The following is a 24872-nucleotide window of genomic DNA, read 5'->3' on the forward strand; positions in this document are numbered from 1 at the left end:
TTCTTTACCTTCTCATCTTCCCCACTTTGTTTTGTGTCCCTTGAGGGCAGGGGTCAAGTCTTTTCTTTTTAATCTCAATATTAATAATGGTTTGTCCAGTATCTGGTGCTCCTTAGTCAATGAAGGCATCACATATTTTACAAAATAGCATTTCAAAAGCCACCTTATCCAAGCTTACTGAAATTGTTGTTCACATGAAGCTGGATATACAGCATTAACTGCTTATGTGGCTACAGCTAGGAGAAATGTTTGGTAATGCAATAAACTAATGGTTTCAGATATATGGGAGACATAGCTGAAATATCTCCAAGTCTTTTTTTTTTTTTACCTTGGATATCATTTGTCCTTCATTAAATATTGAACAGGACTTAAAACCACTTCCAATATTACAGAGCCAATAAAAATAAATAAATAAAGCAAAACACAGAGTAGAGATACAGAGAATTAAGGGAGGTGTAATTTCTGGGGTAAGAAAGTTTTCCCCTACTCTTTTTGTCCTTACCTTGTAGAAAGCTCATATTGAAATAAAAGATCTGAATACATATCCAAACTAGCCTAACTCTGAGCAATGTTGTTTTTTTTTTTTTAGGAAAAATAGAGTCAATTTTGTTTAACATTATTGAGCTTCTCTCCTATGTTGGGTGCTATGCATGAGTATAGTAGCCAACAAGGGAGGCATGGTCCCTAATGTAGTGATACTTTCACTGTATTTATTTGGGAATTAAGGTATATAAGATATGTATGTTCCATGCCATCATTAAAAATAAAGAGTAAAACAGATTACTATATGAAAAAGATTATGCTAAATTATTAATTTTTGGTTGATGAAGATAAAAAGCCTTATAATTTATCTGTAAATGACATAAAAGTACTCAGAAAGGAAAGAAGCAATCTCAAAATAGGTGTGTTGGGACAAGGAACACTATAACAGAGCAATAAATGAAGCAGAACGAACATGACCCAAAAAACGCACAGTCATGTTTGCCTTGACACTTCTAGCTCTGGTTTAAATTAGGAATAATTTGAACTCAATTCAAGAAACACAATTTATATTATCTGCAAATTATCTTCAAATTAATGGCTTAATAAATACATGTAGTTCGTTCTGTGATGTACCTCAAGTTATTCTCAATATAAATGATACATAAATCATATAGATGTTATTAAATATTAACATATCTAATAGGTTATCTTCAAAATTCTGGTACTTAGAATAAGCAGATTAAGGAAACAAAACTCTCAACAGAAAAATAAAATGGTTGGTAGCAATAGTTGTACATCAAAGTCACTTGAAGAATTTTTAAGAAGAAAGCAATCATGTCTGGATACCAGTCCAAAACTATCCCTGGAAATCCTGACTCATTGGCCTGGGGTGCTCCTCCCAGTTTTTCAAAAAGACTCTTCATGTGATCCTGATGCACATGTAAGTTTGAAAACCTCTGAAACATGCCTGCCTTAAGTCACATGTTAGCTTTTCCGATAGAAAACACAAATTTAGAAGACTCAGTTTTACCTGCTAGGTGAACAAGCTATCTTCAAGGGAGAAATTTTAAGTAAATACTGCAATTTACAAATATATCATATGTATCCTAGAATAAGCCCATTGTTATTTCTTCTAATTGTTTATTTGCCTTGCCTTTGATTTACTCTATGCACAAAAAAATATAAACTCTCACTTATTTTCAAATATCTGGGATTCCTTTTGCAAACTAGGTCCACCATAGTCTTCCCTGTCATATTCTGACAATGGTATTAAGCATATTTCACCTCACTGTTAGTCTAGGACAATTTCCATTACCTCTTTGAAATCCCAGAAATTCTTTACAAATCGTCGTTCTTGCTTATCCAAGTCCTAGTCGTATTTCTGTGAGAAGGCTTTTCAAAGCATCATAGTCCTCAGCTTTTCTGCAAGGAGTAGAATCTTCCCCTCTTTATTTACATACTAGCTCCAGTGGTCCACATGAAACATAGCAAGGACTAGGAATAGGGATCAAACAATGCATGGGGAAGGGAATGTTAGAGTTGACCAATGATTTGCTGATGTTGCCATTAGTATTAATAATTCTAAGGGAAAATGGCAGTTATAAAGATATATCCATTATTTCAAACTTTTCATTAATTAAGACGGCATGAGCAGTTAAAATCTATGAGGTTTTACTATAATTGACATTGTTCAGCAGTGGCAATTAAAATTAGTCATTCCAAAGACACTTGACAGGCCAAAGTTCAATTAAATTTTCAAAGAAAGGAAGTCTGGATGTTTAGCCAGTTCTGAAACCAGTTTTCATCTATGATGAATGAAAAAATGCCTCATAAGTGCTTCACATGAAAATGATAGGCACTGAGCATCAGTTTTACCCCAAAAGTAAGGCTTCAATTCACTTGTGCTCTAAGTGTGATAGAATAAGCCAATTTGTGTTTAATGAGGAGATGCCAAGAATAGTTAAAGAAAAAAAAGTAGGTCATAATTCTATCCTGTAAAAATATGGTGTTAGACTACCTAATTAGCCCATGACATTTTCTTAAAGGCAAGTGAGGCATCTGGTCATAGAAGTGTCCAATTGTACCACATAACTTTGAAGTGTATTTTGGGCAAACTATTCTTCTCGTTAATGAAGCATCTAAAACACCTTTCTACTCCGTGAAGGCCACAGGTTTTAAGGGTGACTGCTTTTCCCCTGAACTAATTTCCTTCAAAACCTTCTTCTGCAATCATTTTTTCTTTCTTCTTTCCTTGCATTTTCCTACTTAAAATATACCTTTTAGTACATAACTAATAGTGCTTGAAGTTCTAAAGCTCATGTTGTTAAATGAAGGAATCATATTGTTAAAACATAAGATTTGCTTATGTTAATTGATAAAGTAGTGGCCATGCAAAATTGATTACTTTAATCCACATCTGGAATTTGTGGATAGTCCATATCAGCCTACTAAAAGGAGACTTTTGGAAAGTTACTAGGTATAACATAAGCCGATTAAATTATATAGGAACTTTGATTTTATTTATTACAAAGAAAGCAGACTCTAGATTATTTAGTAAAAGATTTTGTGGATACCTCACAGAGTACTGTCACCCTCGAGTAAATATGAGAGACTTCTTTAGGATGCCAAACATCACAATACCTGTTTATTTCAAGAAAGGAATATATTCTGTTAGAATTATAAATAAATACTTTTTGCAGAGAATAGAGTAACAGATGGCTGGAGATGATTGTCCATATCAGTGAGTTAGCAACAGTTAAAAAATACTTCTATAAAATATTAATTTTGCCACTTACCTCTTTTTCATATTGTACTTAGGGAGGATTTAGTAACACAGGCATTGCATGTGGCATGAAAAACAAGGAATGCAGTGAGTTAAACCATCTCATAGATAATTTTCTATTGAAAATGGTAAAGTAATTTGCCATTTTGAAGCCAATTTTAGAGAAGTGTAAGTTCTGTTGTTGTACAGAATAATTATCATTGTGCTGAAGATGTAAGCTAATAAAGAAACAATAACCTCATTTATGAACCTGCTGTGCATCTGGCATGGAACTGGACAATACATACAGCATATCATGTAGTAATAGTCACACTTAGGCAAAGAAATATTATCATACCTACTGTAAAAATAAAGAGAATCTGAATGTCAACCAAAATAATAAGGCATAGTTAGGACACCAACATGGGTCTCTTTACTTCCCAAGCTATCACTTTCGTCCCATGCATTTTTTATGGGTCCCTCTTTTCATTATGTTACCCACACATTAAAACTATATTGTGATATGGCCTCCACATCAGATCATTAACTGTTTTTTTTTAAGATCATTAACTCTTTTTTTTTTTTAATTTGTTTATTTTTGAGAGAGAACTTGCACACCCCCATGAGTGGGGGAAGGAAGAGGGAGAGAGAGAATCCCAAGCAGGCTGTGCACAGAGCTGAATGCAGGGCTCAATCCCAGAACCATGAGATCATGACCTGAGCCAAAATAAGAAGCTGGACGTTCAACCGACTGAGCCATCCAAGTGCCCCTAGATCATTAATTCTTAAGTGAAGGCAAAACTTAATATTTTGTTTGTTTTGTTTTGATTTTTGGTTTTTTGTTTGTTTGTTTGCTGGAAAATCAGACTTTCACTTTGACTCAGTGTATAAGCTCAGTGGGAAACCTCGGTCATCCCACAGGGGGATTCAGGTGTCTGTAGTAAGACCACTTAACATGATTTCTACCCTCTTTAACAACTTTTAACTGCACAATACAAGGGTGTTAACTGTAGGAATGATGTGCTGAGTTCCTACATTTCAGTTTTCTCTAACACTCAGTACATAGCTTTTTATTGCAGGAGCTTAATGGCTGATTGACATTTTAGCTCCATATTCATTTCATACCTCTTTCTGTCTGCCCTATTACTAGGATAGATGAAGTAAAGCATTTCTCTCTCTGGTGGAGTTCCATAAAACAAAGGATCTATTACATTTTTCCAATAACCCTCGAGTCTCTCTAGCATATCTGAACTGAAGCTAGCTGTCAGAATAGGATACTCTCAACCTATCCCTTTAGTCCCACATGGGTTCTAAGAATCCTGAGGTTGGGTGTTAGGGACCTACTGAAAAAGAACAGCTCATGAAGAAGTCTTTCTTTCCTTTTTCTGGAAAATAATCTAGGGCCTGCTTGAAAATTCGGGTACACTATGATAATAGTAGCTAACATTATTGAAAGTGTACCATGTACCAGACACTCCTCCATGTGCCATATATATATATATAAATCCATCCATTCTTAATAACAACCCCAGCTCCTAGGTGTCAGATTGGCAATGTTCTTCAGATTGGCAATCTGAGAAGAGAGTATGTCCCTAATTAGCAAATAAAGTTGATGTTTACAGTATTTAAAACAAAATGAAAATGATATTTAAGAATGTCATACTTGACAGAATCATCTACTAGTGTCTTTTATTTCCTGGTATCATTTGCAGGTCTTAACTGGTGTTGATGAGAGTTGCTATGATGCTAATTCAGAACAATTAACTTTGATTAGTAGATCAGTTTGCAACCTTGAAGTTAAATTTTGACAGATAAAAAATCTTCAAATAGTATATATTCTGTATTTTTAATGAAGCACAGTGAAGTTCATTATGTGATCAGTGGGTACAAAGAAGTAAGTTACTTGTGTGGAAACTGTAGCTCATTCCCAAAATGTTTTATTTCTCCTTATTCTCAAAGACTATGTACACAAAAGAAATACAAGACTTTTTTTTTTTTAACCAAGAAAAAGACTATAAACAGTTGTACTAGAAGTAAATTATACCTGACGTATACACCAACCACTTTAGAGTTTTTCTATCAGGCACAGCGTGGTATAGTGAGGAGCAGATACTCTCAAATAAAGTAACAGATTGGGGTTCTCAGAGTAAAGATCTTCTTTGACTTATGGTTGGAGTTGCATCCTGATACATACATGCTAAGTTGAAAATATTATAAGTTTAAAATACATTTAGAACTTTTAACCTACCAAACATCATCATTTAGTATAACCTGTCTTAAACATACTAAGAACAGTTACATTAGCATACAGGAGGGCAGTCTATAGCCATACTACCCTGAACGCGCCCAATCTCGTCTGATCTCGGAAGCTAAGCAGGGTCGGGCCTGGTTAGTACTTGGATGGGAGCATACAGGAGGGCAAATCATGTAACACAAAATGTATTTTATAATAAAGTATTGAATATCTCATGTGATTTATTGAATATTGTACTGGAAGTGAAAAACAGAGTGGTCATATGGGTACAGAATGGCTATAGGTGTATCAGTTGTTTACCTTCATGACTGTAAGGATGACTGGGAACTATGGCTTGCTTGCACTTCCTGGCATAAGAGAGTATCATATCCCTTATTGGTAATCCAGGAAAAGATAAAAATTCTAAGTACTGTTTCCACTGAATGCATACTGCTTTCACATCATCATAAATCTTAACAACTGTAAGTTAAACATCATAACTTAGGGACCATCTGCAGTGCTATAATTTATCAGGTATTTGATGTAAGGAGGTTGGCTTTTTCTCACGTGTAAAACAGGAATACACATACTTATTATGTAAGTTAATTATCAGGATTACATAAAGGTAATATAAACCTCTTAGTATTAATTTAGTAATAGTTCCATAAATTCTAAAATGGATTTACATTTTCTTTTTTTTAAAAATTTTTTTTTTCAACATTTTTTATTTATTTTTGGGACAGAGAGAGACAGAGCATGAACGGGGGAGGGGCAGAGAGAGAGGGAGACACAGAATCGGAAACAGGCTCCAGGCTCCGAGCCATCGGCCCAGAGCCCGACGCGGGGCTCGAACTCACGGACCGCGAGATCGTGACCTGGCTGAAGCCGGACGCTTAACCGACTGCGCCACCCAGGCGCCCCGGATTTACATTTTCACAGATACTCTTCTGTATGTTATTATCATTACATTAACTATTTTTATTTTGTTAAATAATCAACCCAGAATAATGTTGTTTTCTAAAAGTCTATTTTATTTCTTTTTCAGAAAATTCATTGTTAAGAGTATAAAAACCATGGATTTTGTATGTTAATTTTATATCCTGCAACTTTACTGAACTCATTGATTAAATTTAGCCGTTTTTTGATTGAATCTTTAGGATTTTATGTATATTAAATCATGTCATCTGTAGACAGTTTTACTTCTTCCTTACCAGTTCTAATACCTTTTCTTTCTTTTTCTTGCCTTATTGCTCTAGCTAGGACTTCTAGTACTTTATTGGGTAAGAGTGGTGAGAGTGAGCACCTTTGTCTTGTTCTTGATCTTAGAGGAAAAGCTTTCAAACTTTTACCATTGAATATGATGTTAGATGTTGGCTTGTCATAAATGGCCTTTAGAATGTTTATATATGTTCTTCTATGCCTAAATTGCTAAGAGATTTTATTATGAATGGATGTTAAATTTTGTCAAATACTTTTTCTGCATCTATTGAGATGATCATGATTCTTTTTTTATTCTTTCATTCTATTAGAGTGATATATCACATTGATCTATTTGCATATGTTAAGCCATCCTTGCATCCCAAGCATAAATACCACTTGATCATGGTTTATAATCTTTTTATGTGCTGTTGTATTCTGTTTGCTAGTATTCAATACAGAATTCTGGCATATGTATTCATCAGAGATATTGATCTGTAGTTTTCTTTTCTAATAGCATCATTTTCTGATTTTGGTTGCAGAATAATGCTGACCTTGTAAAGTGAGATTGGGAATGTTTCCTCCTCTTTGATTTTTTGAAAGAGTTTTACAAAGATTGATGTTAAGTCTTTTTTAAGTGTTTGGTTAAATTCACCCATGAAGCCATTTGGTGTGGGGCTTTTCTTCTCTTCGGTGGAAGATTTTTGATTATTGATTCAATCTCCTTACTAGTAATTGATATATGTAGATTTTTTAAAATTTCTTTGTGATTCAGTCTTGCTAAATTGCTAAAAATTCTAAGAATTTTTCCATTTCTTCTAGGTTGTCCAGTGTGTTAGCATATAGTTGTTCATGGAAGCCTTTTATGATCTTATGATCCTTTTCATTTCTATAGTATCAGTTGTAATGTCTCTTTTATGATTCATAATTTTGTTGATTTGAGTCCTTTTTCTTTTTTCCTTGGTCATTATATCTAACTAAGGGTTTGTTAATTTAGTTTTCCTTTAAAAAGAATCAACTATTAGTTTGGTTAATCTCTTCTATTGTTTTTCTGTTCTCTATTTTATTTATAATCTTTATTATTTATTTTATTCTGCCTTCTTTGTGCTCAGTTTGTTATTCTTTTGCTAGTTCTTTAAGGCCTAAATTTAGGTTTTTATTTAGAATCTTTCCTGCTTCTTAATGTAGGTGTTTATTACTATGAACTGCTTTTCTGCACCCTATAAGTTCTGGTATGTTGTATTTTCATTTTTGTTTGTCTTAAGAAACTTTTTTATTCCCTCTTTAATTTCTCTTTTGACCAATTTGTTGTTTAGGAGAGTGTTGTTTAATTTATATGCATTCATAAATTTTCCAGTTTTCCTCTTGTTATTGATTTCTAATTTCATGCCATTGTGGTTAGAGAAGTTACTTGGTATGATTTGAGTCTTCTTAAATTTGCTAAGACTTCTTTTGTAGCCTGACATTTAGTCTATAATGGATACAGAATCCATTTTTTCCTTATTGGTGCTCTGCATGGATAATCTATTCATTGTTAATAGTGGGACATTAAATTCCCCAACTATTATTGTATTACTGTTTATTTCTCCTTTTAGCTATGTTTTTGCTTTATATATTTAAGTGCCCTAATGTTGGGTGCGTACATTTTTATAATTGTTTTATCTTCTTGGTGCTCTCATCCCTTTGTCATTATATAATGATTTCTTTGTCTATTTTTTCCATTTCAGTTTAAAATTGATTTTGTCTTTTATAAATATACTTACTCCTGGGTTTTTTTGTTCATTTGTTATTTGTTATTTTTGTTTTTTGTTTTGCTTATCATTTGTTTGAAATTTCTTTTTGCATACCTTCATTCTCAGTCTGTGTGTGTCTTTAAGGCTAAAGTGAGTTTCTCATAGGGAGCATATTGTTGGATTTTTAAAAATCCATTTAGATATTATATGTCTTTTAATTGGAGAATTTAATCCATTTACATTTAAAGTAATTATTGATAGGTAAGGACTTACTGTTCTCATTTCGTTCATTGCTTTCTGGTTGTTTATTAGATCCATTGTTCCTTGTTTCTTATCCTACTATCTTTTTTTGTTTGTTTGTTTTGATGACTTTTGGTTTCAGTATGCTTTGATTTCTTTATTGTGTTTTGTATATAATTATGACAGGTTTTTCCCCGTGGTAACCATAAAGCTTATGTAAAATATCTTAAACTTTAACACCTGATTTTAAATTGATAACTTCAGTAAAGTTTGTAAATGTTATACTTTTACTTTTCCTCGCCTCACATTTCAGGTCATTGCTGTTATTTTACATGTTTGTTTGTTTTACTGGGTAATAATAGATTATTGTTATGGTTATTTTTACTATGTTCTTTTTCTAACTTTTAAAGTAGAATTGTAATTATGATTATGCAGCACTATTACCCTATTGCAAAATCTATGACCAAATATTTATACTATCTTTTTGTTTTCATAATGTTAATTAGCATTCTTTTACTTTTGCTCCAAGAGTTTTCTTTTTATTGTGTTCTGTAATTCCCATAGGTTGGCTCTTTTCATTCTTTTTTGTTCTTTTTTTCTTTTTGCTCCTGTGACTGGATAATTCCCAATGTCCTGGTCCTCCAGGTTGCTGATTCCTTCTTCTGCATGGTCAAGTTTACTTTTTAAATCCTATTAGATTCTTCAGTTCAATGATTGTATTTTAAACTCAAGAATTTCTGTTTGTATTTTTTTTATTAATGTTTGTTTATTTCTGAGAGAGAAAGAGAGACAGAGCATGAGTGGCGGAGAGATAGAGAGAGAGGGAGACACAGAATCTGAAGCAGGCTCCAGGCTCTGAGGTGTCAGCACAGAGTCCGACCAGGGCTCGAACCCATTAACTGGGGATATCATGACCTGAGACGAAGGCAGATGCTTAACCGACTGAGCCACCCAGGCACCCCAAATTTCTGTATTTTTTGTTTGTTTGTTTGATGTTTGCTATTTCCTTGCCACACTTCTCATTTTGTTCATTCATTGCTTTTTAATTTTGTTTAGTTGTCGGTGTTTTGTAGTTCAATAAACTTTCATAAGAAGATTATTCTGAATCTTTTGACAGTTCACAGATTCCATTTCTTCAGGGTCAGTTTTTAGTGCTTCATTTATTTCCTTTGATGGTGTCATATTTACTTCATTTTTCATGATTCTTGATTCAGTATATTGGTATTTGTGCATTTGAGTGAAGGGGCTCCTCTTCCACAGGTTTGCTTTAGAAGAGACATTTCTTCACCTCATGCTCAGTTTAAGTTTCTGGGTATAGATGCTGGTAATGTCCTTAGGAAGGTGGGTCCTGCTATTATGGCCTATTTTTGGGTGAGGCAGCTGTTCCAGCTCTGAGGCTGGGGATGGGGGTTGTAACATTTCCAGAAAATAGTTGGATAAGACTGTTGAATTTTTTCCCCTATCCAAGTGAGGTTGTAGGATATATGTCTGGATTTTCTGGCTTACTAGATGGTCGGGACTTGGTACCATATTCAGTACCAGACAGAGCTGTGAATTAGCTTCCCTGACTTGGCAGGACAGCAGGACAGAACCCAGACCTGTACAGCTTGTGGTTTGGGGACCTGAATCAGGCCAGAGTGTGCACTGAATTCCCTTGTCAGGTGAAGCTACCAGTTTGACTCTGAAGGTGGGGAAAGTCATCATCTGTGTTCTGTTCAAGTGCTACTGTGGATAGGGATTTTAAACAGGCTATGTTGCTTCCAATGTGCTTTGGTTAGGTTCCCTGGCCAAATAAGTTGAAGGCTGTATTCAGAAATGAATGAATGGGACTACAAGTTAGATTCCCTGCCTGGGGGCAGTGGGAGATGCAGCTCTAAAGCCAATAAAGCTCTGTGTTGTCTTAACCCCAGCCTACCCACATACCAAGTTCCATGACTAAATAAGACCATTGGCTTTGTTTGGCAAGCTGTTTGTTTTGCCTTTCTGTCTCTTGGCTTGAGTGCTACTGACCTCTACAGTGTCCAGGTGTTGTCTCTGGCCCTTCTGGTTAGGTGGAGCAGAAAGACACATTCTACAGTAGGTAGGGCAATGTCTCACCTCCCTTGCCTGGGAATGGGAGGAATGGGCCACTCCAGGCTATTTTGAATTTACCGAATAGGTTCTTTGGTTGGAAGGGGCTGGGAGCCACCCTCAGCATTGGCTATGTATTAATACCCCTGCCTGTGCATAGCATAGGAACATCCACATTTGATACTAGCTCAGTTCTGGGGACAATCAGCTTTGGGCTTCATTGCTTCTAGGAATTGTCTTTAGCCCTTCTGGTCAGATGGGGCTGGAATGTACTCTCCACAGTGGATGGTTCTGTGATTCAACTCCTTTCCTGGAGGTGGGTAAACTGGGCTGTATGCCAGCAAACTTCAGTATCTGAATCAGGTAAATGTGTACCTGCTGAGTTCCCTGGTCAGAATGGATGCCTGACTTGGTTCTGCAGATGAGCAAAACCTCTGATTGGGGTTACTGCTGAGGCAGAGCAGGTATGAACTCTGTCTGCCAAGATACATGTGCTAGTTGTTGAAAGACCCTTCCCACTTCTCCATCACAGATTCCCTGTGGTTGAGCTGTGTACTCTCCCCAGAAATCCTCATGGTGTGAGATGAGACTAGAGGCTCTCACAAAGTGCTCACAACGCTGGGGCTAGTGCTGGTTGTCCCCTATGGGCTCCTTTTTCTGACTGGAGGAACTGGAGGCTCAAGGAGACCTCTCTGATGCTGTGCTGGCCTCGGGGAGGGACAGTGCAGTCAATGTATAGCTGCTTCTCTTTTCTTCTAATGCATTCTGTCTTGGTCTGTGTAGTGCAAGGGGGTGGTAGTACTTCAAACCCACACTCTAGGATTCTTTCAGTGATGTCTTATTCTTAAATAGTTGTTAGTTGTTCTTGTGAGGGGGACAATGTCAAGAACAACCAGTCACCATTTGGTTATGTCACTTATACTCTAAACATCTTTACCTAATAATATCATTTAGTTATTCCAGTAATGCTTCATAGTAGCTTGTTTCCTATACACTGAGGTCATCTCCCATACACCCTATGCATTTTTATTTATTTGTGAGAAAAGGAAAAAAGGGAGGTATATTTCATTAACCCTGATATTTATCATTCTATGCATAACACTGGTCAGGTGCTGTCAGTAGTAACAGACATATTAACTGATTGTTTCTATCCACAAAGAGCTTATTACTAAATTGGGAAGAAAATTTTCATAAAAATGTTCATGATAGCACCCAATAATATTTTATGTGTTGCATGGGGAAATTGTGGAATACATCTGTATATATTAATTAAAGGGTCAAATTTTATTCATATTACATTTAGGATAAGATAAAGATTGGTGAAAGATTTGAGTTACCTAAGGAACACCTATGGGAGATTTAACATGTATGTCTTCTTCAGTAGATTTTAAAGTATCAACAGACATGTTGATATGTGAATAGAGTTATGCCACTCCTTCTCTGAACATTTCTAACCTAATAAAATCATTTAGTTATTCCAGTAATGCTTAATAGTGTCTTTTTTTCCTGTTCACTTACACCCCACCAGTATTATTAAAGCAAGCATGATTAGTCAGAGAGAATTCATTTACCTGCTGTACTTTGCTGAAAAGTCTAGTGGTAGGATCAGAATGATCATGATGATAATTATTGAAATCAGCAAGAAATATATACATTTGGTTATCACTGAATACAGATAAAAAGTATTTGATTTTCTTTAACTACAGTGTCTTTAGAATCAAGTAGGAAGTGGATTAGCGATTGGGTCAATCACTTGCCCATTTCTTCTTAAATCCTTTTCCCTTTCTGTTCCCTCACCCAACAGTTTCCTATTACTTTCTACTAATGTAGGCATTGGCAAGAGATTGAGATTAAGAAAATAGGAGAAACCTGAGTACTTCTCATTCTTTCCCCTGCTTTGATGCTGATTTGAGCAGTCTCTGTTTTCTCTTTCATGAGTCTGCCTGTGTATTCCCTGGGTATTCCCTTTGCTATCTTTCTGGTCCCTGTGCTTGGTTTCTGGTAGCTATATCCTTTCTTTGTATTTCTAGCTTTAAAACTAAGGGTGCTTTCTTTTTTTTTTTAATTTTTTTTAATGTTTATTTATTTTTGAGAGACAGTGACAGAGCAGGAGCAGAGGAGGGGCAGAGAGAGAGGGATACACAGAATCCAAAGCAGGCTCCAGACTCCGAGCTGTCAGCGCACAGCTGGACGCGGGTCTTGAACTCACAAACCCTGAGATCATGACCTGAACCAAAGTCGGACACTCAACCGACTGAGCCACCCAGGCGCCCCATAAACTAAGGGTACTTTCTATACTTGTTACTTTTTGAACTGTCCTACTTCCTCAGTGTTCATCTTTTTAAATACATATCTATCTATTTGCTCATTTTATTTTATGAAATTACCTGGGCTCTGTTTCCCTGGATGGACCTTGAGCACTTACAGCGATTCAGAGGGCCTTTTTTCTGATAGAGTCGTTAGTGGAGAGTGACTACACTTTTGCATCCATTGCACTTCCCAGGTAATGGGTGTGCTACTGCATCTTTTACTCCCTTGCTCAGCAGTTGCCTGTACTTACCAGACAGTAGAGGCAGTGCCATTGACTTCTCTCCATGCTCCATATGTGTCCCCTTCTTGCAGCTACAGATTTGAGGAATAGGATGAACTTGCCTGATAGGAGACATAATTCTTCAATATAGGGAAATTATTTGCTGAATGTCATCAGGTCGAACCTCCAAACAAGTTCTCAATTTCTGTTGTAACTTCAAACACATAACAAGATATTGCAAATGCAGGGAGCAAATGGCAGATTAGGAGTCAAATTGAACTTGATTAGAGTTTTATTTTCACCGTTAACCAGCTGTGTGACCTACAGTTATGGGAAGAGAGACAGATAAAGAAAGATTGCTGGGAGAGGAGACTCATTTGAAAGGATATGTAAAATTATTCATGAATATGACACAAAGACAAAACAAAATGATAATCCATCCTTTATCAGAGTAGTAAATTTATATATAAATTGTCTCTTCATTTCTTGAATTATTTTTAATGTTGTTTTGTAACTGTTTCTAAGAATTTTACTTCATTTTAAAGGATTCTATTCTTTCCAGATATTAGCCAGCTAAAGGGAAGCTTTCTAAGGGGGAGGGGAAAGGGAATACAGGAAAAGGGAGACTTCCAGAACCACAGTTTTCCAGACAAGGCAGGACTGGATGAGTTTTGTATTATCATGAGATAAGCAGAGATGCTATTAGTAATGGGGCAGTAGAGGTGGGGGGATCACCGTGTGGCTCAGAAGTGATAAGGGGCAGGCTAAAGTAACTTTGTTCTTGGCCTCTCCTTCAAATGCTTAGTCAGTCCCTTGGCATGTTACAAATAATCAGCAACAAAATTAGTTATTATTTCTGTAAATAAAATGCGTCTTAATATATATATTTTTAATCTTTGCATATCGTGTCTGACACATCCTAGTGAAAAGTGTAATACTCATAAAAACCAGGTAGATGGCTATATTACTGTATTCTGGGTTGAGAAAAGAAACTTTTGAAACCAGGAGTCAAAGAGTTACTCTGGGAAGAAGCGAGAATTGTAGAATGGGAAGTAGATTTAATAAGGCTTTACTTTTGTGGTCCTGCTGAGTTACTATTATCCAAAACACACAAAAGCTATTTTCACCTTGTTCCTAGTTTCTCCTAATGGCTTTTTCCAGATAAAAGTATTTTCAATGTGTGATTATTGAGGTCAGAGCATTGTTTCAATGTAATTGTTTTTTGTTGCCTTTCATTCCTCTTAGAAAATGGCATAAGAAGATTACAGTTCAGTAGAACCCTTGCCTTTTTTTCCTAAATAAATTAGTTGTAAGTAAATGGTCAGATTGACAACATGTTTGAGTATTGCAACAAGTGAACTTTATTTAAATTGCACTGTTGTTGATAATACCTAGCTCTGAAATATCATCTGTGATTCAAAGGACAGTGACCCTGCCAATACAAGAAGAGTAATGGTTGTGATGTTTGTGCTTTTGCAGTTTGACTGGTATTCAACTGGCTAGTTTTCTTCTTATGTACAAAAGCTTCTCAAACATTACTTTCCTCTGAGTTGCCAACTAGGTGCTAACACTATGGTTGATAAAGCTGCACATTAAAATCACCTGGAGAAATTTCTCCAAACACCCATGTCCAGTCCCTACTTCCAGAGAATTCTGATTTCGTGTTTAGGTATGAAGATGAAACAACAGTGTGTTTTAAATTTTTTTTAAAGTTTATTTTATTTTTGAGAGAGAGAGAAAGAGCGTGAGCAGGGGAGGGGCAGAGAGAGAGGGAGACACAGAATCCAAAGCAGGCTCCAGGCTCTGAGCTGTCAGCAGGGAGTCTGATGCGGGGCTGGAAGGAACTCATGAACTGTGAGATCATGACCTGAGCCGAAGTTGGATGCTTCACCGACTGAGCCACCCAGGCACCCAGCAACAGTATGTTTTAATGTGCAGCGTGGTTTAATGCGCAGCGAGTTCCTCCTGTAGAGGGAACAATGAAGGGGAGAAAAAGTAAAGATTTTTCTTCTATAATGAATTTATAACCTTAATAACTTGATGAGCAACATCTTAGTTTTGCAAGAAATTGAAATGGAGGGAGCCATGTGAAGACAAAGAGCTGGTGATCTGGCAGGTTGGGTGTCTTAGACACAGGTAGGGTGGGGAAGGCTGAGTTGAGGGAGATATCAGAGTGGAGATGAGATAAGGAGTGAGGTCTCATGAGGAGAAATCTGATGTTTGGAAGTGAAATTGCAAATTGTAGGTTTGAATCACAGAATTGCTGCATCCCTGAAACAACACGCCAGTTTTTAAATAATTCTATTTTATTGGCATAGTACAAATATTTTATTTGTGTACACTCTTTTATTTGTGTAGTACAAACAGCGAACTGTGTTGATTCATCCCCCAAATATTATTTTAATATATGATGTAAGTACAACTAGTTTTCTATCAAAACTTCCTGGGCTCTTGACCTTGGCATTTCTTAAAGACTACTGAATTGCACCTGGCTGCATTTTCCACTTAACCTCCATCTTCCATTTTCCACACTGGCAATCACAAGCAATCTGGCTTCTCTGTAAAACCCACAGTTCCATTCCCTCTCCCTCCATAGATAACCCAACCTCATACTTTCTGAGGTAACTATGGCCATCCCAACTCCTTCTCTAATAGTTGACCAGTATCTCTACCGAAATCTCTACCTCTTCCCTTTGACTCAGTGAGAGGAAGCTGCCTTCCTCCTACAGTCTTCACATTTGCTCTGGATCCCCAGTCCTGCCTGCCCCTTAGGTATCCAAACAGTTATCTTCTTCACAGAATTAATTCCATTTGTCTCTCAAAGTTTTATTGAAACTTCACCTCAGGAGAGGAGGCTTCCAATGATTTAGGTTCTACTGGTGCATGGAAGAGGGCAGGATGGAGGAAGCTAAAGATGCTTATAGCACCTAGTTCTCAGATATAACATATAATTGTTGGTTAAACAACCATATCTATACCCATTAAAAAGAGCAATCATGTCTTCTTCAGCTTTCCCTAACCAGTACCTAGCATGGAACAGAGTATGCAGGAACACTCCCATCTAGAGAGAGAGAAAAAAAAAAATAGAACATGATTTGTTTTGAAATAACTGATGGAACATACAATACATAGTTATTTATGAGCCAAAAATAGTAAGAAGAACCTACAGGCCTGCTAAAATCTACACACCGCTCAGAATTGTCAGTGACTGTTATAGGCATTTAAAGGTAATCAAGGAGACCTACTTGTGAAACTTTGTACGGATTTATAACAAATAGCCAAGTGCTGTGAGCTCAGCTCTGCTGTGGACAGTAAGTCACAGCCAGCTTGAGAGTCAGCATCAATTATAACCTCACCCTGATGACACACGCTGCAAGGAGAACAGAAGGTAACATCCAAGTGTGTCCCAAATGTTTTCTGGTGAGAAAACTAAATGAAATCAGGAAAAAAAAACACCAAAATTTTCTAAGTTTCTTCAATCTGAATTTCAATTGGTTGCAAACAAAAGAGAAAATGGCAAGTCCCGTTTTGTGTGGAATGGTTCAGACTCTGAAGAGACATCATGGAAATGATGACTAGCCTTGCCACCTGTGTAGGATAACTTGTGTGGTGGTGCCACACAGTCGGTTGGAGACTTTTCTGTAGGTCAGTAATCTTGGGTTCCAGTTAATATTAGCTATCTTTGATGTGAAATGTGACCTGCACTACCTTAATTAAGGCTGTTTTTATTGATCTGTCAACAAAATCATTTGGGGGATGTTGGAAAATAGAGAACAGTTGGACTGCGGTGTTCAGCCAGAAGGATTTTGAAATCATTATGCAGCATTGAAAAAGAAGCAAAAACTATAGCAACATCATTATTAAGATGATGTCTGAAGTTTATATAGATTGTGTTCATTCAGCATTCATAACAGAATGTGTACATTTTCCTTATAACAGCCATGGTGGTTTTTAATAACTTAAATCATGCTGAAAAGCAAAATCCCATGGGTATCCATGGCAATCAACTAACATCCAAATTGCCATGATGCACAAAGCCTAAAGGATCTTACCCCATCCCATAACCCTTTTATCTTATTTCACTTCATTCTCCCACTTCCTCTTTATGCTCCATCTTCCTTTATGCTCTCCTGGTCCTTTACTTGTGTCATATACACCCTGAGAGCCTTTTTCTGTGCTGTTTCTTTTGTTTGGAATGGTATCCCCCAGATCTTTTCAGTACTAGTAACTTCTCATTGTTCATCTCTGAAATAAAAAGTCATGACTGTCTAATCCAAAATAGCCCTATTCATTTCCTCTCAATCATCTGATTCCCATTATCCAATATTACTCTCCTCCATGACACCTTTCAATATTGGATATTATCTCATTTGCCCGGTTTCTTGTTTCTTTGTTTTCTCTAGTTCTCTCTTGAATATAATCTTCATGAAAACAAAAGACCATATTTATCATGTTCACTTTTGCATCCCTCAAATCTAGGATAAGAGCTACTCAAATAGTTGCTGTGTGAATGAATAATTGACTGCTGTAATGTACAACATTTAAACACTTCTTTATTCCAGGACTGGAAAATGTTCATAACCTTCTAATGGATAAGTAATCACCCTTTTGATTTCTAAGCATGGGGAATTATTAAATATTGCAATTAGTTCTGGACTTATGTAATACCAACAGTCTTATGCTTTAGTGTCATAATAATTTCACATTAGACCTAAGTTGGGAATTATCACACCAGTTCTGGGTGCTGCTGGTTTTATATCTGATGGCTTTACTTATAGCATTCTTACCCAAGTTGGGGGATGAGTGGGTAGGTGCACTATGGCAATTGATAGATTAATGTATCCGTTCATTTAGCAACTATTTATTGAATACCTCCTATCTGCCTAGTACTGTGCTTGATATACAGCATAAATTGGAATGAATGACCCCATGGAGTTCATGGCTAATTAAACAGTTCCTCACAATGAATCACAAAAAGCGTTATGATCAGAGAATGACAGAATGTTATGAACACACAAAGCTGAAGCACTTGACTCAAGTTAGCCTGTCTAAGAAAGTTTCCCAGAAGAAGTGGCATCAAACCTGAGACTAAAAGAATAAATAGGAGTTAGTGAATAGAACTAATAGAAATACCTCCTGGCTTCATCCACCAAATACAATAATTGCTAGAATCCATTCCTCAAAATGCTTCATTCTATTTCAGGAAGTATTAAATGTGGTTTTCTTTTATTTTTTTTTTTCAACATTTTTTATTTATTTTTGGGACAGAGAGAGACAGAGCATGAACGGGGGAGGGGCAGAGAGAGAGGGAGACACAGAATCGGAAACAGGCTCCAGGCTCCGAGCCATCAGCCCAGAGCCTGACGCGGGGCTCGAACTCACGGACCGCGAGATCGTGACCTGGCTGAAGTCGGACGCTTAACCGACTGCGCCACCCAGGCGCCCCTGTGGTTTTCTTTTAAATGTAGCCTACCTTGTTTCCATTTCAAAATCATCATCATCAATCTTTATTCAGGGAATAGTTCTAAACACCTTATATGTTTTATTTAAGTAATCTTTATAACAACCCTGGCATGGTACTAATATTATATTTATTTTACACATGAAGAAGTAAAGTTCCCAGTGTTTGACCCCAGCTCATCCAGCTGGTCAGTACCATGTCGTTCCGTTTTCTACTATACCCTGTGATGTCTGCAATGGACTTAGTTTGCAAGAAGGATATGTTTTGGGTGATAACAGGAGTTACATGTCAGTGTAAAAAAAGGACATTGTGTAATCCCCAGGTCTTTATATTTGACACTGATTTTGTGAATTTCAGGGCATTTCAGATAATGGTACCAGACACTTACCATATAGCTTCAGTTCAGGTCCAGAGTTGCCATAGTGACTTATTCTGTAGCCTAAAGAGAAGGCAGGTATCCTCTACCTCAGGTTACTAAGCAAAAGACCAGTGCTGCCTTGAATTTTAAGTTTCTTCAAGGTATCTTGATGGAACAACATATTTCTTTAATTTAACCTGATAACGTAACATTTTGAGCATAAGAGGGGAGTTACCATACAATGGCTACGCCAGAAGTATGCATCTCCTGTGAATAATATCCACTACCTCTAAATGAAATTTCTATATATGATTCCTTCTGTATCCCCACAGCTTGAAAAACCTTGTCATCAAGATGAAGTCATCGCTTGTGTTTGCTAAGCCAATACACTAGATCTCCGTTCTAGAAACACACAACTATTATAACTCAGACTTGAGGCTTTGCACCGTTTTCATCCTCATAGCAGTAATGGGGTGTTGCACCCACTGGGGCTGTTGCCAGATTCTAACACCGATCTTGACCTAAAAGCAATAGATCGTAAATAAGCCATGTCTACTGGATCTCACTTTGTAGTTATATGTGCTGCTCTTCCAACAATAACAGTGTGATCTAGTTCTTGGAATCATTTCCGTTTATGGTTTACCATTCCTTGACCATTTCCAGGACCTTCACGTTGTATAACATAGCATTTGCCTGGGCCTTTGTCATTGTTGCTGTTGAGTAACCTATTCCTTTCTCTCCTGATAGTGGGAGACCTCATTTGGTCTTGTCAGCCACTATCCAGAGACCTCAAAGGCAACTGGGTAAAAATCATTACTGGAAGGTCTGGATTCCTATTGCCAGACCTTCCATCTTAAGTAATGTTCAAATAGTTTGCTATACCAGTTTGAGATGGCCTATTGTTTTTTGTTTTTGTTTTGATTTTTCTAGTCACTTGTAAGAACCTATTGCTACTTAGATTTTTCTATGGTTTACTGAAAACTTCTGTCTCAGACGTTTATAGAGACCAGATAGGCAATGTAAATGTGAGAAGCCAGCCAGGTGGGCACTCTGGTGACCTCTGGGCATTTCCAGGGAACTGCAGCTATTCCGTTAGTGCTCACTCTTACTAGATTTGAACATGATCCTTATTGTTCCATATATTCCGCTTTTCCTTAGAAGATACAAATTTATATATTTATGTGAAATCTCTAATTTTGTAAAATTGGAAACTAAGTCAGAAATTTAAAAAATACCGAGAAGCCAAAAAATAAAATGAAATAGAGCAGAACAACAGCTATACCAACTCTCTGAAATTGCCCTGATAGCTCAGTTTACACCAAAGGATGACATAATTCCAGTCCTGTTCGTTTAGGGTACCACAGTCCTGTAAGATCTTTAGGAACGCAGCTTAGTATGTCTTCGAATCTGTCTTGTCTAGAGAAAATAATTATCCAGATTGCAATATGAAACGGTAACCTGTTTTGGTTGACCACTTCTAGAGAGCAAATTGAAAGGTACAGACATTTATGGACATATACGTTAAACTATGTAGTACCCTGGTAGTACTGTTGTTGCTACCACTGCTAATAATAGTAATTGGTAGTAATACCATTTGTAAGGAGTTCTCAGACTTGGGGATGTCAGGGCCAAAATCTCCAGATTTTTTGACATGTTTGAGTTTTTTCCTATTTCAGCTAATCTGATTAAGTTTTCCACTTCACTTTCTATGGAAAGAAAGGGTAATCCTCAGCAGAAGCAATGACTTTAAAACATACCTGGGGGGAAATGAAACATCCAGGATTCCCAGAGAGATTTGATAAGTTTACACAAGTCACTCTCTCCACTATCTGCGACCACTTCTATTTCTAGCACCTTTTTAGCGTTCCTGACAACATTCCCAGTTGAACTGAATAATTTACCCTCTCACCTGACAGCAGCTGTCATTATAAAAATTACCAAGCCAATTCAGAGAGTATCTTCACAATGGGGGGGGAGACTTAAACTTTTAACAACCTTCAAGAAAGCCTAGACTCATCCCCACCTCTTGTCAGCTTGTACATGAACTCATCTTTAGTTGCAAAAAGTTGGCAGATTAGAAGATTATATATGACAGATCTGAAATAGCATTCATGACATTCTTCCCTAGTAGTACCTCTGAAAAGAAGCATAATGAAAAATCATATTTAGAAATTTGGTAAGTACTCTACAAATCGAAGAAGGTTAGGTTTATGGCCAACTATTTATAATCTATTTCATTTATTTATAATAAAAGTCCTAGCAAGCTGTGATTTTTTAATATTACAAGGAGGTTTATTAGAAATGCTATGGAATGTTGCTCCTTTTTGGCATGTATTAGACTTTTGCTTTTATGCTCATTTCATTTATTTCACTAAGGAGCTTGGAAGGACACTAACCTTTTGTTTCGTTTTGAATATAGTCTATCTGCTTGAAAAATTGCTACTTCTTTCTCAGCATTCTGTTTCTGGAGTTGAATTATACTACCCTGTATATGCTAATGATGTATGCTAACCTCTTTGTTTGCCAGAGCTTCTGAAAAAGTTTGGTCAACCAAATTATTATATTTAAGTGATAATTATTTATTTTTCCAAAAATTCAATTAAACACATATATATAACTTCCCATGTCCAGAGATCAGCATTGTAAAGCAAAAGTTAGCACATGGGTTTAGACTAATTCTAGGCAATAGCAACGAAAGATAGCAGTTTGTTCTTGGGCACTCCTGTGATAGATGACTCTCATTTTGGTTTCAGAAACTCTATTTTTGAAAACATACTTTGCAGACCCTTCTTAATACCTGTGTAGTTAACCTCTCACCAGCCTATCAGCCACTATACTAGAGTACTATCTGAAGGTTTTTTAATTTCTCTCTTTTTCCTTATTTGTTGTTCATACTTTGAATGTTTCCTCTTTTCTCTTTTTGTAACCCGCTGATTCTAAGCCATGGTAGTATAAAGGATAGCCCTTCTCCAATTACTGTCTTGTTAAAAGCCATAGGTGGTGTTGTATATCTATGTGATGATGTGCTTGTTTACACTGCCTTCACTGACTTGAAGGGGTTTTACTCCAGGTTTGCTAATATATGCATACAGATGTTTTGGCTAGTGGGTGGGAACAGGAAAGCAGTTGTGGCCAAGTAGAGGGAAAATCCCAAACTCATATTTTATAAGTAGTAAGTCATAAATTACTTAGGATTCTATCCAGCTCTCCCCTACCAGTTTAATGAGGTAAAGGAAGACAGTCATCATATTAAATTATGTCAGTTTTTCTGGGAACAGGTGACAGAACAAATCATTTCAAACTCCCTCATTCTACATTCTAAGAATCCACTGAGGACTGTAACTGCTGACCTTTGTAGCAGCTGAGTTGTAGCTTGGGAAAAAAAATGAGGGAAGATTATATTTCACTGGACATTTTTACCCTAGCTAAAGTGATTCTTATCAACTCCCACCCTATAAAATGTTCTTCTGAGAAGATGGATACATATAATAGAGTCTTCTAGTATGGATATTCATGTTGTTAATAACCGTTTTAGAAAGTTGATTACTTTGTCCAGAACTCGACTAACAAGGGTTTATATTTGAATATGTATATTATGTGTATATGAAAATATTTACACATGTTATGCATATATGATAATATATATACATAATAATTATACACATACATATATAGAGATAAATAATATATGTGTAGACAACATACAGATTTGATAATTTGTGTGTGTTTGTGTATATATATATGTGTGTGTGTGTGTGTATATATATATATATATATATATCAGTATATCAAGCCACAGAGAAATTGAACTTTTGATCAGAAAGTTACATTATTAAAAGAGCTAAAATTTTATTTTTTTTCTTTCATGTTCCTGGGGATTTAAAATAAACTCATTATTTTCTATTTCTTGTTCTCTGAACTCTGAAATCAGTATTTCATAAAGAATATTTCAGGGACCATTATTCACACAACATGCTTCATGAGAGAAATAGGAGTTTCACAGCTAAGTAAATTGGGAAAGGCTGTTCTTTCTAAGTATGTGATTCTATCATCATAGTAAAGGTTCTAAGAAATTTGCTTAATTTCGCTTAATCTAGCATTTCTCACATATGTTTGACTATGAAGTTAAGATTCTATAACTGCTTTTTGGAGATATTGAAGTGCTAAAAAAAGTTAGAAGTTTTGAACTTTTTAGAGAAGTTTGTGATATCTTTAAATCAGTGGTTTCAAATGCCTTTGATTCTAAATTTCTCTGGGTTATAACATGATGCTTCTACTTACCTTAGGCATGGCATTCTTGAAACTGATTTATGTTTGCTATTAATTAATTATAATGAATAAACGTCCTTTATTGAACAGATATAATTGTTCCTTGTCTTTGAAGTACAACAACATGACAGGATCGGATGTTACAAGTGAGATTTATGTCACTTGTGTCAGTTATATCTGTTTAGAAACTGTGAAGATTCTTGTATCTAGAGTTTTGCCATTTCAAAACATTTTCCTTATCTTACTCGTAGATTCATGAAATGGAAAGTGATCTGGGTATCATTTGGTCTCAATCTTTTTTTTTTTTTCCTTTCTTTATAGAAGGGAAAACAAAGGAAAACAAAACAAGGAAAATGACTGCTCCAAAGGTGGAAACTTTAGGGGCGCCTGGGTGGCTCAGCCGGTTAAGTGTCTGACTCTTGATTTCAGCTCAGGTCATGACCTCACAGTTTCTGAAATGGAGTTCCACGTCAGGCTCTGTGCTGATAGCAAGGAGCCTGCTTGGGATTCTCTATTTCCCTCTCTCTCTGCCCTTCCCCCACTCCCACTCTTCTCTCTTTCTCTCTCTCTCAAATTAAATAAATAAACTTCAAAGTTAGAAACTTTAGTGAAGGTGGAATCCTCCATTAAGGGGGGCATTGTAGCAGAGTGAGACATCCCAGGCTCTGGAGCCAGATCATGTAAGGTCAAATCCTGGCTTTAGCCCTTATGAGCCATTTGATCTTGGGCCAGCTGCTCACCTGTTGTGTTTTTAATTGCCTCATGTGGAAAATGAGCATACTAATAATACCCGCCTCAAAGGGTAGTTGTTTGGGCCCAAGTGAGCTAAAATATGTGTAGCTTTATTATCTGGTACATGGCAAGTGATGGATAAGTACTTGCTATTATTATTAAGATTCAAGTCTTTAATTTCTAGCCAAGTGTCTTCAGGAGACAATTTATAAAGTGTCCCTATAGGGAATATTTAATAATATTTATTGATTTAGCACTCAGTAAGTACTATCCCACTGAGGCAGTGAATTGGAGGCTGCCAAAATAAAGTCTAGGTTGCCCTTGGTCCTAGAGAATGTGCAATGAACAAAGCAACCGTTAATGTGTAATTTACATTAGTAACAGATAAAAGGTTGTTGTGTAAACTATTGAGGTTTGATTGTCTCACTGTTCTACATGATCTAGTCTAGTCCATCTGAAATTTGTATCTATCAACATAAAACCATGTTTATTTGTGTGTGCATTTCTTTTTCTCTTAAGAAGAAAATGAAAAATTAAGTGAAAATAGGATTGAATGCAGTATTTCCCTTCGCTGATATAGGGCATGAAAAGGAATAGAACTAGAACTTTCTATGCCTTTGGAAATAGCAGGTTTTCAATAAATGAAAATAAAATAATTAACCTGATATGTTGATATATTAGGTAAATGGATGGGAAGAATTGATCATGGCACAAGAGACAGTGTACAGACAGAATAATTGAAATTCAGCTAAAATGAGTTAATTTCCCAGGGCCTCATAAAAAAATAGATGGAAAATTAAAAAAA

At 36.3% G+C, this 24872-nt stretch overlaps 1 pseudogene; it reads right to left on the bottom strand.

The window, feature by feature from the left end:
- The window catches only part of LOC131486309 (large ribosomal subunit protein uL10-like), a 41406-nt pseudogene extending 21632 nt beyond the window's left edge, over window positions 1-19774 (bottom strand).
- Between the last annotated feature and the right edge of the window lie 5098 nt (window positions 19775-24872).

Source organism: Neofelis nebulosa, chromosome 9 (assembly GCF_028018385.1).
Source record: "Neofelis nebulosa isolate mNeoNeb1 chromosome 9, mNeoNeb1.pri, whole genome shotgun sequence".
In the NCBI taxonomy this organism is placed as follows: domain Eukaryota; kingdom Metazoa; phylum Chordata; class Mammalia; order Carnivora; family Felidae; genus Neofelis; species Neofelis nebulosa.